The 17,051-nt window shown below is 38.1% G+C and overlaps 1 non-coding gene across 1 annotated transcript; it reads left to right on the top strand.

Annotated features, from left to right (window-relative positions):
* The first annotated feature begins 5,241 nt into the window (after positions 1–5,241).
* LOC111763277 (U6 spliceosomal RNA) lies at positions 5,242–5,348 on the top strand. The gene has a single exon (XR_002796170.1). It is a non-coding gene; the product is annotated as a U6 spliceosomal RNA (small nuclear RNA).
* The last annotated feature ends 11,703 nt before the right edge of the window (positions 5,349–17,051 follow it).

Here is a 17,051-nt window from a genome sequence, read left to right as displayed (position 1 = left end):
TTGGGAATGGAAAGAGATGAATGAATGAGTTATTACTTACTAATTAGAAGTCCCAAATGTTTTAGATAATTTGAAATGAAAATAATCCCTTATTTGTCTTCTACTTTTCCATGTGCTTTTTTTCCTGTTTTCCCTGATATATTCCCAGTGTGGAACAAAAAAATAATTATTCTATTTTCTTCATGAATAAATTAATAACTGAATTTTGGGATTGTTTTCCCTATGTCCCCAAAGAAACAAGAGTAGATCCTGGGTTCCCAGACTGCTGAGAGTTCCCTAACTGCTGCTATCAAACTGGCTGAAACTATCATACCAGATGACTTAGGAGTCTTTAAAGTCTTAGGAAACTTAGTTTTGAGAAAAAATAAAGTCTCCTTTCAAGAAGATTTTTGTATTGGAATTGAGTGTTCCCTTTTAATCTAAAATAATTTTATCTATTATTATCCATTAAAGAGTTAAACTTCTTTTTAAAAATTTGATGGGACCTTTCTTCAAATGAAGATTTTCTAATTATTCTATCAATTGTTAAGAGGTGTATTTCCAACTGTATGAATTAGTCTATTTCTTCTTTCAGTTCTATCGGTTTTTGCTTCATATAATTTTGTAGCTGTTTTTTGATACATAAATATTTAGGTTTGCTATGTTTTCTTTAACCTCTCATTTCTATAACTGCTAGCAAAGTTTCAGGTAAGAGAGTTTTTTTTTGCTTGTTTGTTTTTTGTTTTCTCAGAACAGGGAAAATTCTGTGACTTCCCTTTCCTTCTGCTAAAGGCCTTGATGTCTGAATGAGAGATGAGATCCTGCTCTTCTTAAGAGCTGATTCTTTAAACTAGAATATCCTCCTTTTTTTTTTTTTTTTTGCTTAAAAAAGCACAAACTGGTGGTTTGAAGCTGTATGTACCCCAGAAAAACATGTTTTTTTAAAAAAAACCTAATCAATTCCTTTGGGTATAAATCCATTGTAAGCAGGATCTTTTGATGTGGCTACTTCAGTGAAGATGTGACCCACCTTATTCAGGATGAGACCTAATATAATTGTTGGAGTCTTTTATAAACAGAATGGAGAGAGAGAGAGCCATAAATCAAGAAGCCAAAAGCAATGAAAGAGCAGGAAGCAGGTTTTTTAACTTTTTGTGTCTCCATTGCCATGCACACAGTAAGGTTTCAATAATCGTTAATTGATTAGGAAAATGTGGGGATTTGGGGCACAGATGTCAATAAATGAAAGTAATGTTTTTAGGGGGACCACTTTTTACATTTATTTCCTAGGTACCACACCTAAGGTATGATAGCCTTACCTGTTTCTTCTGCTGCATTTTCATGGGTGAAATATGAAACGAATATAAAAGCAACACTGGATTGTCAATATAGGGAAGAAGGTACTGCTTAGAAGAGTTTGAATCCTGCAAAAAATTTGCTGGAATGTTAATATGCAAATGGGTGCACTGTAGAATTGATGCGGGCTGTGGGTGGAAGGCTCTTTGTCTCTTCAGAGATAACCTAAGCTAAAGGCTGTGGGTGTGGAACGGTAAGAGGCTGCAGTCCTGCCCTTAGGGACAATGGCAACAGGCTCCAGTCCCAGGAAACAGTTTAACAATGCAAGGGCTATAAACTTTAAGTATTTAGGGGAAATGCAAAAAGTAAATATGCTAAAAGCTTATCTAGAATATCTGGAGTCCATGCTAAAAGCTTACCTAAGATGTGGAAGATTTATATGCTAATTGAAGCCTATTGAGAACTGAAACAAAGGGACCATTTGGCCTTTCCTTTCTGTATAAAAGACTTTTGAAAATCTTGTTCAGGGCTCGGGATTCAAACAGAAAGCTCCTGAGTCCGGCCGTCCGTCAATAAACCATTTTTCCTTCTCAAAATCATTCCTGAGTCCTGGCCTCTCTATACTCAAATAATTGAACTTCTCTCAAATTCTACAACAGAATAAGAAAGCTTTAATTAGGAGGGAAAAAAATACATAAAATGCCCAAGATTAAGGAGAAACAGTTGTTTTAAAAAGCTGCTTGACACAAACTATTTAATTGTGTAGAACCTAATTGGCCCCTATTGGTTTATGATATATTCTGGAACAAAGGAACATGAGGGAAAAACAAATAATGACAGAAGAATTGCTTAAGCAAGACAATAAAATTCATTTCAGCCTAAATCATCTTTAAGGCACCCTCTGGAACCAGGAAAATATTTCAATTAAAATTTTCTAAACCTGCCTTGGAGCTTCATTTAAGAAGTTGTAAACATATCAGATTTTTTAAAATTTGTGTTTTGGATTTTTTAATGACCTCCATTAAAACTTTAATTCACTTCTTTATTGGAGGATTTTATATTTCACTGTTCCTTGACCAAAGATTCTCATCATTTAGGTGTGATAGCTCTGAAAATGTCTTAAATCAATCTTAGTTCACAGTTTTAGATTAAGCTAATAATCAAAGTCTTTCTAAAATTGCATTTCACCAAGTCTTTATATCTATCTCATGGATCAGCAAATTTTTCTATAAAGGTTTTGCAGGCTATATGGTCTCTGATAACTGCTCAGCTCTGTCTTTGCAGCCAAAAAGCAGCCACAGACAATATGTAAGCAAGTGGGCATAGCTGTGTTCCAATAATATTTTATTTACAAAAATGGGCAAAGGGTTGAATTTGGCCTGCCTACGTGAGCAAATCCAAATACTTTATTCTAGCAGCTGAGCAGGACATTTCATCACTTGTTTCTACCTAATCTTCTATTGTACCCAACATAAAATTAGCTCCAGGCCCAGCATACCTCATTTTCCAAATGCTTCTTCAGTACTTTGCACATGTGGTTCTCTCACCAGGAATAGCTTCTTCCCTTCATTCTGCCTTTCCAAGTCCTACCCATCCTTTGGGGTCTGGCTCCACCATCTTTTTGAAGGCTTTCTGGATAACTCCAAAAATATTCCTCTCTCCCTTGTCTCAACCTTTCATGACTATACACAGCCCTTAGTATAGCAAAATATTTTGAAATTATTTCAGACCATTTAGTCAATAATGATACTATAATACATCAGCTTCGATAGGTCTCTAATTATCTCCTTCAGGCAAATCTTGTCTGGAGAACAGAAGCCCAGTTAAGAGTTGGACTTCCTGTAAAGCTAATTAAACTTTAGCTGTAGGACCCTACGCTTGCTCAGGTACCTGCACTTCATTTTGTATTTATAATTCTAAATTCTCTTACTTAAAGAGGGCCTCCAAATGTGTACAAGTTTCAGAATCCACAAAACCTGGATCAGCGAAGCCCAAGGCCCAAAGTAGGAGGGGTACTGTCCCTTAATACGCAATTTCCTTCCTGTACTGCCTGCTTCCCAGGTTGTTGCATAAGACAGAAATACACATTTATTTTGTTTAAGTCTCTATTTTGGGGTCTTTCTGTAATAGTAGCTTAGACCTTGCACTGTAAGCTGGTACAGTAAGTACTCAAAAAAGTTTAACTCAATATTGATTGAATTAAACATGGCCATTAACTGCAGATTAAGGCAGACCTGCCACTCAGAATCATTCAGTTCCCTACCTACCCAAATAATTTCTGCTACCTTTGTATTTCATAGAGTATAGAACGAATGGTAGGGTGTATTTACATAATAAAAGTACTTGTGATTATAACTGTGTTTTCTGTTTTAGGGCAGATCATTTACTTTTAGAGCACCCATATCAAGCAAATTAGAAAGTAGTAGTTTGCACAGATGGCCTTATTAAAATGGTCCCCTTACTTCACTTGGGTACAACTTAGCAATACTTTGCTTACCAACTCCCACCTAACTCCTGCCCCCCAGATTCAAAAGAAAAACAATCAAAACCAAGAATCATGTGTTATATTGTGGGCTTGTGTGTGTGTGTTGGAGGTAGGTGTGGTGGAGAGTGAGGAGGAAAGACTGCTAATGTTCACAGTTAAATGGATGAGAAGATGGGTCAGATAGTGGAAGAGTATAGCTGAGAACAGCTATCAATCAATCAGCTTGCAACACTGCAGTAAGTAGAGAAGGGAAAGGTGGTAAAGGGGGAAATGAGGCCATAAAGTATGAGGTCATGAGTACGAGGCCATGAGTATGAGGCCATGGAGGCAGACTGTCTACCTTAGTGAGCCCCAATCAGCTCCTTAGGATTGGGGGAAGGGGCACCCTAAGTGGATCTGAGTCATGTTTTTGGTCAAGGGAGACATGTTACTTGTTGGAAAAGATCAATGAAAGCTGTGAATATTGGTTCATTACTTTTTAAAACATTTATCTGGTTTCTGTGTCAGATTTAGCGCACTGCTAAATTATAGATAACGTGTATATATATATATAGCCATAATTAAACTAAGAATAGGAAAAAATGTTCAAAGACCAGAAATGGATAAATTCATCTAAGAAAATAACAAGAAGTACCAGGAACTCACAGCACCAAGTGGGAGTCAAGACCTTTCAACCTACAGGAGCCAGGACCTAATATAAGCACCGGGCAAAGACAGCACATACAGCAGTGAAGCTGGAGGCCCAGCTGGCACTGCCAAAATGTGAACAGAATCTCAAAAGAAAAGCAGCTACCAAGAACTTGGGCAGAAACAAAGTTATCTGACCGAAGACTGCTCTGAAGAAAATAGAGCAAAGTATTGGAATAAACCATAGAGGTGAGGAAGAACAAATTAGATGGAGTAGTCTGGGAAGGCCTAAAAGAAGAAATGTTTGACGTGAAAAACAAGAAGCTGCCAGTCATGTAAAGATCAAGGGGTAAAAGGAAGAACTGTTTTGTAAAGTCAGGAAAGAAACCAGTGTGGCTAAAACTCATTGAGAGAGGTAAGGAATACTGAGATGAGGTTGGGAGAGGGAGTCGAGGGCTAGCAAATACGGAAGTTTTGGCTAACATGGCAGTGTGAGGCAGGAAGTCCTCTTGCCCTCACCAAACAAATAGAAATAAATACAAACCACACATTTAAAATCCATGGTTGGTATCTGAAACAAGAAAAGGAAATCCCCAGGTGCTGGAATCAAATATCAGAGGAGTGAAAAAAGTTGAAGTCAAAGCTGAAGCTGGATATCTCCTCAACTGTGTTGTTAGAAATTTTAGCCTATGGCTTACAACTGGTTCCATTATCTCTGTGGCTCAAGTTCTCTTTTACCACTGACCAAATCTGGTCCTCACTTGTTTTTATAAATAAAGTTTCATTGGAATACAGCCCTATTCATTAATTTGTATATTGTCTATAGCTGCTTTCATGTTAAAAGGGAGAGTTGAGTGCTTGCTTTGGCAGCACACATACTAAAAATGAAATGATACAGAGAAGATTAGCATGGCCCCTGTGCAAGGATGACTTGCAAAATCGTTAAGTGTTCCATATTAAAAAAATAAAATAAAAAGGCACAGTTAAGTAATTGCAACAGAGGCTACATGACTCACAAAGCCGAACATATTTACTCTCTTCCCTTCACAGAAAAAAATTGCTGACCCCTACTCTAGCGCTTTATTTTTTTTACAGTTTTTTTTGAGATATAATTTATATACAATAAAGTTCACCAGTTTAAAATGTGCAATTCTGTCATTTTTAGTTTATTCACAAAATGTGCAACCAGCTCCATACTCTAATTTTAGAACATATTCCTAACCCCCAAAAGTGACTTTATACCACCTGGCAGTCAATCCCCATCCCTGACCCTCTCTCCCACCTCTCAACCCTGGGTAACTGCTAATTTACTTTCAGACTCTCTTATTGCTGAACAATATTCCATTCTATGGATATACTACTTTTTGTCTATCCATTCATTACTTGATGGGCATTTGGCTTGTTTTCACTTTTTGGCTATTATGAATAATGCTGCTGTGAATATTCATGTACAAATTTTTATGTGGATATACGTTTTCACTCCTCTTGGGTAGACGCATAAGCATGAAATTTCTGGGTCATATGATATCTCTATGATTAATATTTTTAACTGTCAAACTTTTCCAGAATAGCTGTACCCTGGCTTTTTATTTTGGATACCTTGGGTTCACAAGGAAATTATGGCTCATTACTTAGGGCTGTGGGTAGAAAAATAGATACCAGAAACTAGAGTCTCAAACATGCTCTAAACCGAGTGGTTCAAATTCACATCACGCCTGTGGTTCAGGAATGTTGAACTCAGGAATCAGCATAACCATTGGCTCAGAACTGGTGAACTCCACAGGGCTCCAGGGAAGAGGCTAAACTAAATGCTTATACCTATCCCAACTATAAATCAGGAATAAAAGTAAAATAAAGAAACATTAAGATCTACAAAGATTTAGAATATTTACCTTATTGCAAGTACTGTGGAATGCATTCAAACAATAATAAAAAGGAGCCAAGAAGGGAATAGAGGAGTGCATGAAGCAATGGAGAAAAAAAACTAAAATGTGTTGATAAATCTAAACAACACATTTATGAGATTAGCATGACTTTGAAACTGAAACTTAACAAGGACAGTAAGAGAAGAAAAACAATCATAGGTCAATCTCATTCATGAAAATACTTGTAAAAATCCCAAATATCAAAAAATGAAATTCAATATCACATCATGAAGGACTTAACATCACAAGAGTGGTTCAACATTAGAAACTTTATTAATGTAATTCAAAACTATAATTATCTCAATAGATGTCAAAAATATTAAATAAAATTCAATGCCCATTTGTGATTTAAAACTCTTTTCCACCATTCTGTAAACATACTCTTGAGCTTTTGAGGGAATGATAATCTATCAGGTACATAGAGCCTTGGAACCTTAGGTGGAAATGTAAGCATGGCCTCATATTTTTCAATGATTGAAGCAAACAGATCTTTAGACACCAAGAATCATCTGATATGATAATGGCATTTTGACTATGAATTTTTTAAAAAGTCTTTATCTTTTAGAGATGCATTCCAAAATATTTACAGATGAAATAATATGATGCCCTAGAATTTGTTTCAAAGTAATACAGTGGGGGCAGTGGATGTGACTCAAGCGATTAGGCTACCATATACCATATGGAGGGTCCCCGGTTCGATTCCTGGGGCCTCGTGATGAAAAGCAAGCTGGCCTGCATGGCATAGAGATCTGGCACAGCAAGATGACACAATACAAGGAGACAAGCAAACACAGAAGAACATGCAGCAAATGGACACAGAGAGCAGACAGCAAGTACAAGAGGTAAGAGGGGAGGAATAAGGAAATAAAGAGGGGGGAGATAAAGAAATAAAATAAATCTTTAAAAAAAACAATACAATGGCAGAGGTTTAGAAGAAACAGTTTAGATTGTGAGTTGTCAAAGCTGTGTGATAGGTATACTGGGATTAATCTGTGATCCTCTCTACTTATGCATAGGATTGACATTTTCCATAATTAAAAGTTTTAAAAATAACCTGGGACATTTGTAAAATATTTAGATTCCAGCCCCCACTCCAGAGATTCTAATTTAGTTGGTCTGACTGGGATTTTAAAAATTGAAATGTTAATATCTTCTATCCCCACCAACCCCCAATATCTGCCTCACTCTCACAATGATTGTTGTTCTTCAGACCACTTTCTGAGAAGTACTATAATAGAATGTTTTATTTCAAGTGACATGTTGAAATGGAGATGCTCTTCATTACAGACAGTTATTTTTATTTCTGTTAGACATTTTGCTTTGATTTTTAAACAACACCCTTGGAGAAATTGCCAGTGTCCTCCAAGAATGCCTGAATATGCTATCTATAGAGTCTACCACTGCTTCAGAGGCAGTTAAATTTCCAAGAAATTTGTCATTTGGTATATTTAGAATGCATTTGATCCACTAGGCACATGTCAGAAAACTTTAGGTTCAAATCAGGGTTTGAGAAAAACACAGGTCTTTGGCTATTTTACTTTCCTTGCATTTCTAGAGTGTATAGAACTGTTCTTGAGTACTTCTTACGTTTTGCCCTCCTTTTTTTTTTTTTTTAAATCTTACTATATACAGCTTTTTCCAGTTCTCGTCTATAGAAAAACCCCCATCTCCAAAATCTGAAGCAGAGATCTGTTCAGAGTTTATGAGAATATGTTTTTTTAAGAAAGGTAAGGAGGAGACATTATGATATATTTTCTCCTTCTAGTCAACCCTGATTCAGAAACTTCAGCAGATAAAGTGTTTAGTAGATTATTTTGAATATGAGTAATTATGCCCTGTGTCACAAACCTTTCCCACTCTCCTCAAGCCCCCCTCACCATCTAATTTACAGCATATGATCTTGCCTCCTCCTCGAAGAACAAAACAGAGGTCCCTAGTAATAAACTCCCCTAAGCTCCCTCCATCTTCTCTACTTCTTTTCTTTCTGCAAGAAAAGCCCCTCCTCCTGTTCAAGGCCCACTCTCCCACTAGATTTCTTGATGATAACTCTTTGCCCCATCAGTATCTTTTCTCTCTCTTCCGTACTGACCTTCTTTATGGAAATAGATTATATTGATTACTCTCTTCAATCTTTTCCATTTATTATTTTCTCCCTCTCTCCAGTTTCCCCACCATATCCTCTCATGTTCCACTATATTTCCCTTTATTGTCCAACTTTTTTGATTACCACTCTTCTACACATCTCATTCTTCCTTTAATTCTTTTCCTTTTTTTGAAGATTTATTTATTCCTCCCCCTCCCCCCGTGGCTTATTCCTTTCTTTTTTGCTGTCTCTTCTCTGTGTCCATTTGCTGCATTTCTCTCCCCCCCCCCCCCCCAATATCTGTTTGTCTCCCTTTATTGCATCATCTTGCTGTGCCAGCTCTCCTTGGCACACGGGCCATTGGCTCTCCATGGCTCTCAGGCCAGTTTGCCTTCACAAGGAGGCACATGGTAGATGGGAGCCCAACTGATTGAGCCACAGCTGCTTCTCCCTTTAATTCTTTTCAAAAATTTTTTAAAAATTTATTTTTCTTAAAGAAGCTTTAGATTTCATAAATGTTACATTAAAAAATATAGGGATTTCCCATATCCCTTCCCCTTCCCGTCCCCATTCCCACATTAACAACATCCTTCATTAATGTGGTACATTTGTTACAATTGATGAACACATGTTGAAGCATTACTACCAACCGTGGAGTATAGTTTATATTATAGCTTATACCCTGTTCTGCACAATTTTGTAGGTTATGACAAAATATATAATGGCCAATATCTGTCACTACAATGTCATGCAGGAAAATTCCAATGTCCCCAAAATGCTCCCATATTATACCCAATCTTCCCTCTCCCTTACCCCAGAACCTTTGGTGGCCACCACCTTTATATCATTGACAAAAGTTACTCCATTGCTAGAATAATAAGGCTATAATTGAACAATAAATCTACTTTAGTTCATTGCTCATTCTCCAGTCTTGAGGGTTGGGGGATGGTAATGCTTGCTCTGTTTCCAACTGAGAGGGAGCTTAGATCCCATGGGGAAATGGATGGAACTATCTTGCTTGCCATCTCAGGCACTCTCTGTTCCTTGGGATGGGCATCATCCATCATCATCTCCTTGTTTGTTTCCCTGGATGAGACCATTGAACTGGAGAGTAAGTATTGCAACTCTGCTGCGATTCAGGGCTCAAATGGCACATGAATGGAACAAAGATTTAAGTCTCTGGCACATATATTTAATAAGTATAGTGTTAATTATAGGTTCAGATAAAGGGGGCAGGTGAGCCATGTGAAGGGGAATTAAAATGAATCTAACTCTGTTACAATGGGGAGCATATATTCCAAAGTAGGGCCCACTGATAGGGTGCCACATTCCTGAGCTTGTCTGCCCTGCTTATAGTGTCTGGATGTCTCTAGAGTCCTCAGAAACCCCACTATTTGAGGAACTGTTTACTGTGGCAGTCAATGAGATCCTGCTGAGACTTGCATAAACATAACCTCTGGATGATCTCCGGACTCACTTTGAAATCTCTTAGTCATAAAAATTCATTTGTATTTACCATTTACCCCTTTTGGTCAAGTTTTTTTCCAGATGCATTGCTAGTTGGTGCTTGATAATAATCTCTCAGTGCCAGGGATGCTTATCCCTGGGAGTCATGTCTCATGCTGGGTGGAGCAGGAGGAGGTAGTGTTTTATATGCTGAGTTTGGCTTAGAGAGAGCCCATATTTGAGTAACAAGGAGGCTTTCAGGAGGTGACTCTTAGACAATTTATAGTAGTAGTAGTTCAATTTCACAAGAAAAGGTTCATAAATATAATCATCAATATCAAAGGCCTAGCATAGTCATCTGTCTTCTTTCATTAGGCATTGCCTTTGTTCTCAGGGAATACTTGCCACCCTATTGGAAAATGTAGCAGTACTTCCCAGGATGGGAATTCAATATTCTTTTGGTTAATGTGTCTCCACCCACCAAGACAATGCCCCATGAACACTTGAACATATTCATATGCCTTAGAGGCGTGCCCAGGTGCACCCCTCCCCACACATCCCCCATCACTGACACCCCACACCAGTAATCCTCCCCTGCCACAGTTGTGACCCCTCTGAGATCCAAAACCTCTCCAAAAATGAAGCCAACAAATTAACCAAATAAAATGAATAAGTAAGTGAAATAATAATAATAGTTTTTAAAATAGCAAATAAGATACAAAAAAAAATTTTTTATTGAAATATTGTAAAAAAATTTTAGACATGTTGTCTTTCATCACTGTAAGATCTGTTGTCTTATATGTACTTTGCATTTTCTTCCATACATTCCCCAGCATTTTATTTTTTTCATTTTATCTTCAAAGAAGCCTTAGGTTACAGAAAAGTCACATCGAGAATAAAGGGGACTCCTACATACTCAATGTCTTTCCCTGCTGCTGTCTTGGATTGCTAACCTCAAAACTGTAAGCTTTTTTTTTTTTTAGGTACTAGGGGCTGACGATTGAACCTGGGACCTCATATATGGGAAGTCGGCACTCAGCTCAACCACTAAGCCACGTTGGCTCCCCTGAGTTCATTTTTTTTGTTTGATTTTGCTTGTTGTTCTTTTGGGTTTTTTTTTTAGGAAGCACCGGGAACCAAAACTTGGACCTCCCATATGGGAAGCAGATGCTCAACTGCTTGAGCCACATCCACTCCCAACTGTAAGCTTTTAAGTTAATAAATTTCCATCATAAAAGTCAACCCATTTCTGGTATATTGCTCCCAGTAGCTTTTAGTAAACTAAAGCAGAAGCCTGTTTGATTTCCAGCTCTCATTGTATGAATCAGAGAAACCTGGGAAAATATTTTTCTTATACACCTGAAAATTCACTTGCAATTGAAACACTTACTTTTTTTTTTAAGATTTATTTTATTTATTTCTCTCCCCTCCCCTCCCACCCCCACGCCAGCACCCCCATGCCAGTTGTCTGTTCTCTGTGTCTATTTGCTGCGTCTTCTTTGTCTGCTTCTGTTGTTGTTAGCAGCATGGGTATCTGTGTTTCTTTTTGTTGCATCATCTTGCTGTGTCAGCTCTCCCTGTGTGCGGTGCCATTCCTGGACAGGCTACACTTTCTTTTGTGCTGGGCGGCTCTACTTATGGGGAGCACTCCTTGCATGTGGGGCTCCCCTATACAGGGAACACCCCTGCGTGGCAGGGCACTCCTTGCGCGCATCAGCACTGCACATGGGCCAGCTCCACACGGGTCAAGGAGACCCAGGGTTTGAACTGCGGACCTCCCATGAGAAACACTTACTTTTGAACTTATTTAAGGATGAAGGTGTAAATGTAATGTAAGCTGTTCATAGGGTATGATGCATATACTTTTCAAATCAACATACCCTTTCAGAGACATTTTTCTTTGCATTAGGGTAAAGAGCAACTAGTCAATCCCAGCACATTTTAAAAGAGTTTAAGAGTAGAAGTTCCAAGTTACCCTATACCCCATCCACTACACTTAACCCCAAAATAATCAGATTCCAGCAAGCTTGAGGAAGGAAGACAAGGTTTAGGAAGATTAGGAAGCAAGAAAACCCTCCCCCCCTACTTCTATTTGGTCTTCTTTTGGGGGACTGAGTTCATTCTTTAGTGCCTGTCTGATTTAGCTGTAGGAGAGGGAGGAAACTGTCAATAGCTCAGTTACTCTTTAGGAGGCACAAGGACATCTGACAATTTTTTTTCCTCCCTTGATAACCAGCTGTTCTTTCCTTAGATGTTTCTCAGTTAAAGTAAATTTTTGCATCCCTTTAAAGAGCTATGGCTTTTCTACAAGGAAGAAAACTGGTACCAGCTTCAAAAGAGGAAAACCTTTAAACCTTATATAACCTAATGCATCAAGAGAAAGGAATACGGCCTGCACTTTGAAGCATTCTATTCCTAGGCCCTCCTCCACTTGCTTAGAAACTTTATTCCATTGAAATCTCCCCTCCAAAGCAGATGTCTATAAGAAGAAGAGAGATAGAACAAAGACATTTTTCCGATGTTAATTCCCAGATGTGAGCTGCCCAGAATGATGAAGTACAGCTCTGTTGTCTAGTTCCAGGACAATCAAGCTCTGCAGTCTCTTGACATGTTTTTATGCATTTTTTTAGCAAAAAAGAGTCTAAATTTAAGAACTGGTAGCATAATTCCATCCCTTCTACCACTGTCTCTCTCCTTGTTCAAAAATGATCTTCATTCCCCAAATCATGCATGATTTGGGCATGGTTAGTGTATGGGTTGTGACTAATCCTAGTCTGTCTGAGGCTAGGAAAATTAAAATATAACTGTGTTTTAGGTTTTTGTCCTAACTGGTATTTATCCTAATATTTGAATGGAGGTGATGATGAGAACAACAAATTATATGTAGCTCTACAGTTGCTAGATGATATGAAGAGGAATTTTTAGATAAAGTTGTAAAAAAGACATGAAATGAGACTGAGTATGGTAGGAACAGATGTCCCAATTTGTATGACAGGGAAGAGAATGACTTTATAAAAAATTTGGACAGATTTCAAAGCCACTAAATTAGTGTTTAAATTTTTGTTTTGTTTTAAATCTTTACTCTGCTAACATATATATACAACCTAAAATTTCCCATTTTAACCACTTTCAGGTATACAATTCTGTGGTGTTAAATAAATTCACAATGTTGTGCTACCATCACTACCAACCACTACCAAAACTTTTCTGGCACCCCAAACAGAATCTCTATACCAATTAAGGATTAGTTCCCTATTCCCTACCCACACCCTAGCCCCTGGTAACCTGTATTCTAATTTCTGACTCTAAAATTTACATATTCTAATTATTTCATACAAGTCAGATCCTACAATATCTGTCCTTTTGTATTTGGTTTATTTCATTCAACATGATGTCTTCAAGAATCATCCATGCCATGGCACATATCAGAACATCATTCCTTTTTATAGCTGAATAATATTTCATTGTATATAAATACACATTTTGTTTATCCATTCTTTCATTGATGGATACTTTTGTTGCTTCCATCTTTTGGCAATTGTGAATAATGTTGCTATGAACATTGGTGTGCAAATATCTGTTTGAGTCTCTGCTTTCAATCTTGGGGAAACAGACCTAGAAGTGAGAGTGCCAGATCATATGGTAAGTCAACACTTAACTATCTGAGGAAATGCCAAACTTTTCCACAATGGCTGCACCATTTTACATTCCCACCAACAACATACAAAGGTATCAATTTCTCTACATCTTCCTCAACACTTGTAATTTTTCCAATAATAGCCATTCTAGTGGGTGTGAGGTGATTATCTCATTGTGGTTTTGATTTGCATTTCTCTAATGATGTTGAACACCTTTTCATGTGCTTATTGGCCATTTGTATATTGAAAAGGGCAGGTTTAACAGAGAATTTAGGAATGGCCATGAAACACAGCTTGGGAAGTTGCTACTTCTACGTGACTAGAAAAGTTAAACGTGAGAATTCTGGTATATGCTGGAATGAACAAGGGAGTTATCTGGAAATGACTGTTAAGAGCATGATCTGTATGTAAACCCATACTAAGTTGAAGTAATAGGCCTGTGCTCCTAATTAATTGTCTTGGTTAAAGACAGTAATATCATTAAAATATCGTTAAAAAGAAATATGATTCATTCCAACAAGGCTCTATTTAAAATGTCAGTCTAGTAATTTAGGTGGCAAAGGGATGTCAGTGAAGAAGGGATATGGTAGGAACATATCATTAAATGTTAATTAAAATAACATCAAGTTAAATTAAATAATTCCAAATTAAAATAAGACCATCTGGGAGACTGGATCAGAGGAAGGAAAAGAGTACATAAAAGCAGAGGAGAGAGTGCTCTTCCTGGTCTCTCTCCTCGGGGTTGTGGCTGGCAGGGTTCTGGGGGTGCCTGCTGATGCCAGAAAGAGCAGAGAAGTCAGCAAATATAGAAGACTGGCAGACTCATGTTCTAGCCCCAGCAGTTCTAGGGAACTACTGTTCAGCAGGTTCCAGTTTGATCTGCTGTGGGGAAAAAAGCAAATATGAAATTTTATGACTTGGCTTTCTGATTTCTGATTTTTTCAAGCCTCTGATCCTACTGTTAGAGAAAAAAGGTATAAAGTTACAAAATGCAATCTATTAAAGGGAACAACCATAGGTGTAGGTGATTAGTCATCAAGATTAAATGGCAATACCTTTTCCAGTTTCTCTAAGGAAGGCTAGGTATGAAGAAAGCTGATGGCTCTTTAGAATTTGAATTTTAAGAAAGGATACGAAAAAGCTGATGCCTCCTCATTATCTGTAATTGCACATTAGCCTGACATCCAAGGCCTTCCAATAACTGATCTTAACCTCTCCAACTTTATTTCCCTTTATACCTTCGACTAGATCAGAGTAACTTGTGGCCCACTAGCTTCCAATCTACTTTCTTTTTATTTATTTATTTATTTTACTTATTCAATTTTTTTTCCTTTAGGAGTCACTAGGGATTGAACCTGAGACCTGGTACATGGGAAGCAGGCACTCAATCTGCTCCCCCCAATCTACTTTCAAATGCACCCTTTCAGTCCAACAGGGCCTCAGAATGACTCTAATGTAGGGAAAATGTTCTTATTTTACTCTGACTTGATACGTTTATTTGGTTGACCCTTTACTATCCTTTTCTGAAAATGTAGGCTCCACAAGGGCAGGGACTGTATCTGTGTTGTTCACTGTGTATGTATGTCCAGTGCCTAGCAAGTGCCCAACACATAAAAGACACTCAATAAATATTTATTCAATGAATGAATGAATGAAAGAATGCCCTAAAGCTCTGGAAGATTGTAGGACTGGATTGGCCAGAGAACGAGTGGGGATAGGAGGAGAGGAAGTACTCTAGACAGAGAGCATTATCCTTGAGATATTCTTTAGGATAATGTTTTATGAGACTTAAAGGGCGAACTAGCTTTATGGAAACTTATTTATAGAGTAAATGGTCAGAGTGAAAGAAAAGGGCAGAATTGGAATAATATTTGTGTTAATCAGGGTTCTCTAGGGGAAAAGACATCAACAGGAGACATCTGGAAATAGTAGGAGTTTTTATAAAACTGTCTCATGCGGCCATGGGGATGCACAAGTCCAAATTCTGGGTACAAATCAGGAACTCCAATGAAGGTCCTTGATGAGTTCCCTAGAAGACACTGACTATCTGAAGTGGAGATGGGAATTCTCTCTCTGAATGCTGAAATTACTTCTCCTTTTAAGGCTTTCAACTGATTGGATGAAATGTCACTCATTGCTTAAGGCAATCTTCTTATTGATTGTAGATGTAATCAGCCATAGATGCAACCAACTAACTGTTGATTAGAGTCCATGAAATGTCCTTGCATTACAATTAGCCCAGTGCTTGCTTGACCAAATAACTGGGCACCATTACCTGGCAAGGGTGACACATTATCCTAACCATCACAGCATTCAAGGAGATTAACATAGTAGGATTATGAAGAATGGATAAATTGATGAGGCTGGAACCAAGGAACTTAGTGGAAGAGGCTGGCATAATCTATGGCCATGAGAAAGGATCTGAGGCAACTCACTGGAGGGATACTGCAGTGGTGGAATCAATTGTGCATGATAAATGGCAGAAGAGTCAAAGGTGACTTCAAAATGCCAAGCCTGGGTAACTGCAACAGAGGGGGTTATAGCAGAAGAGTAGCAATTACAGAAATAGGGCAACAGGAATGTGATGGTTTAAGATCAGAAAATCATGCTCTTAAAATTAATCCACTCCTGCGGATGTAAACCTGTTGTAAGTAGGACCCTTTTCCCTTTATTTTTAAAAAAGCTTTAGATTTCATAAATGTTATGTAAAAAGTATAGGAGAGTTCCATAAAGCCTACCCCTCTCCCCTCTCACACTTTGCCCCATTAACATCTTTCATTTGTGTAGTACATTTGTTACAATTGATGAACACATAATGAAGCATTGCTACTAAACAAGGTCTATAGTTTACATTATGCCTTTTGATTAGGTTGCTTGAGTTAAGGCATGGGCCAGGATGGATCTTAATCCTCCTACTGGAGTCCTTTATAAATGGGGTGAATATGAAGAAAGAGAAAGCCATGGAAGCAAGAAATGAAAGCAACAACCCAGAAGAGAAGGGAGAGATCCAGCAGATGCCACCATATGTCTTGCCATGTGACAGAGGAGTCCAGGATTGCCGGCATCCAGTCTTTGGGGAGAAAGCATCACGTGATGATATCTTGGTTTAGACATTTTTCTCAGCCTCAAAACTGTAAGCTTGTAAACTAATAAATTCCCATTGTTAAAAGTCAACCCATTTTATGGTATCTGCTTGAGCAGCTTAGCAGACTATAACAAGGAACCACACAGGTCATCAAACCAAAAGAAAAAGTCACACAGTAAAACCATGGTGGAGTGTCAGGAAAACCCAAACAGTTGTTTTATTTTTTTCATTTTTTATTTTTTTTAAGATTTATTTTTTATTTATTTCTCTTCCCTTCTCGCCCTCCACTGCCCCCTCCCCCCGGTCTGTTCTCTGTGTCCATTCACTGTGTGCTCTTCTGTGTCAGCTTGTATTCTTGTCAGCAGGACCCAGAATCTGTGTCTCTTTTTGTTGCGTCATCTTGCTGCATCAGCTCTCCATGTGTGCAGTGCCACTCCTGGGCAGGCTGCACTTTTTTCACGTGGGGCAGCTCTCCTTACATGGTGTA

The sequence above is a fragment of the Dasypus novemcinctus genome, chromosome 24 (assembly GCF_030445035.2).
Source record: "Dasypus novemcinctus isolate mDasNov1 chromosome 24, mDasNov1.1.hap2, whole genome shotgun sequence".
In the NCBI taxonomy this organism is placed as follows: domain Eukaryota; kingdom Metazoa; phylum Chordata; class Mammalia; order Cingulata; family Dasypodidae; genus Dasypus; species Dasypus novemcinctus.
Note: the sequence above shows the minus strand (reverse complement) of the source record. Positions and strands in the feature narration are given on the sequence as shown.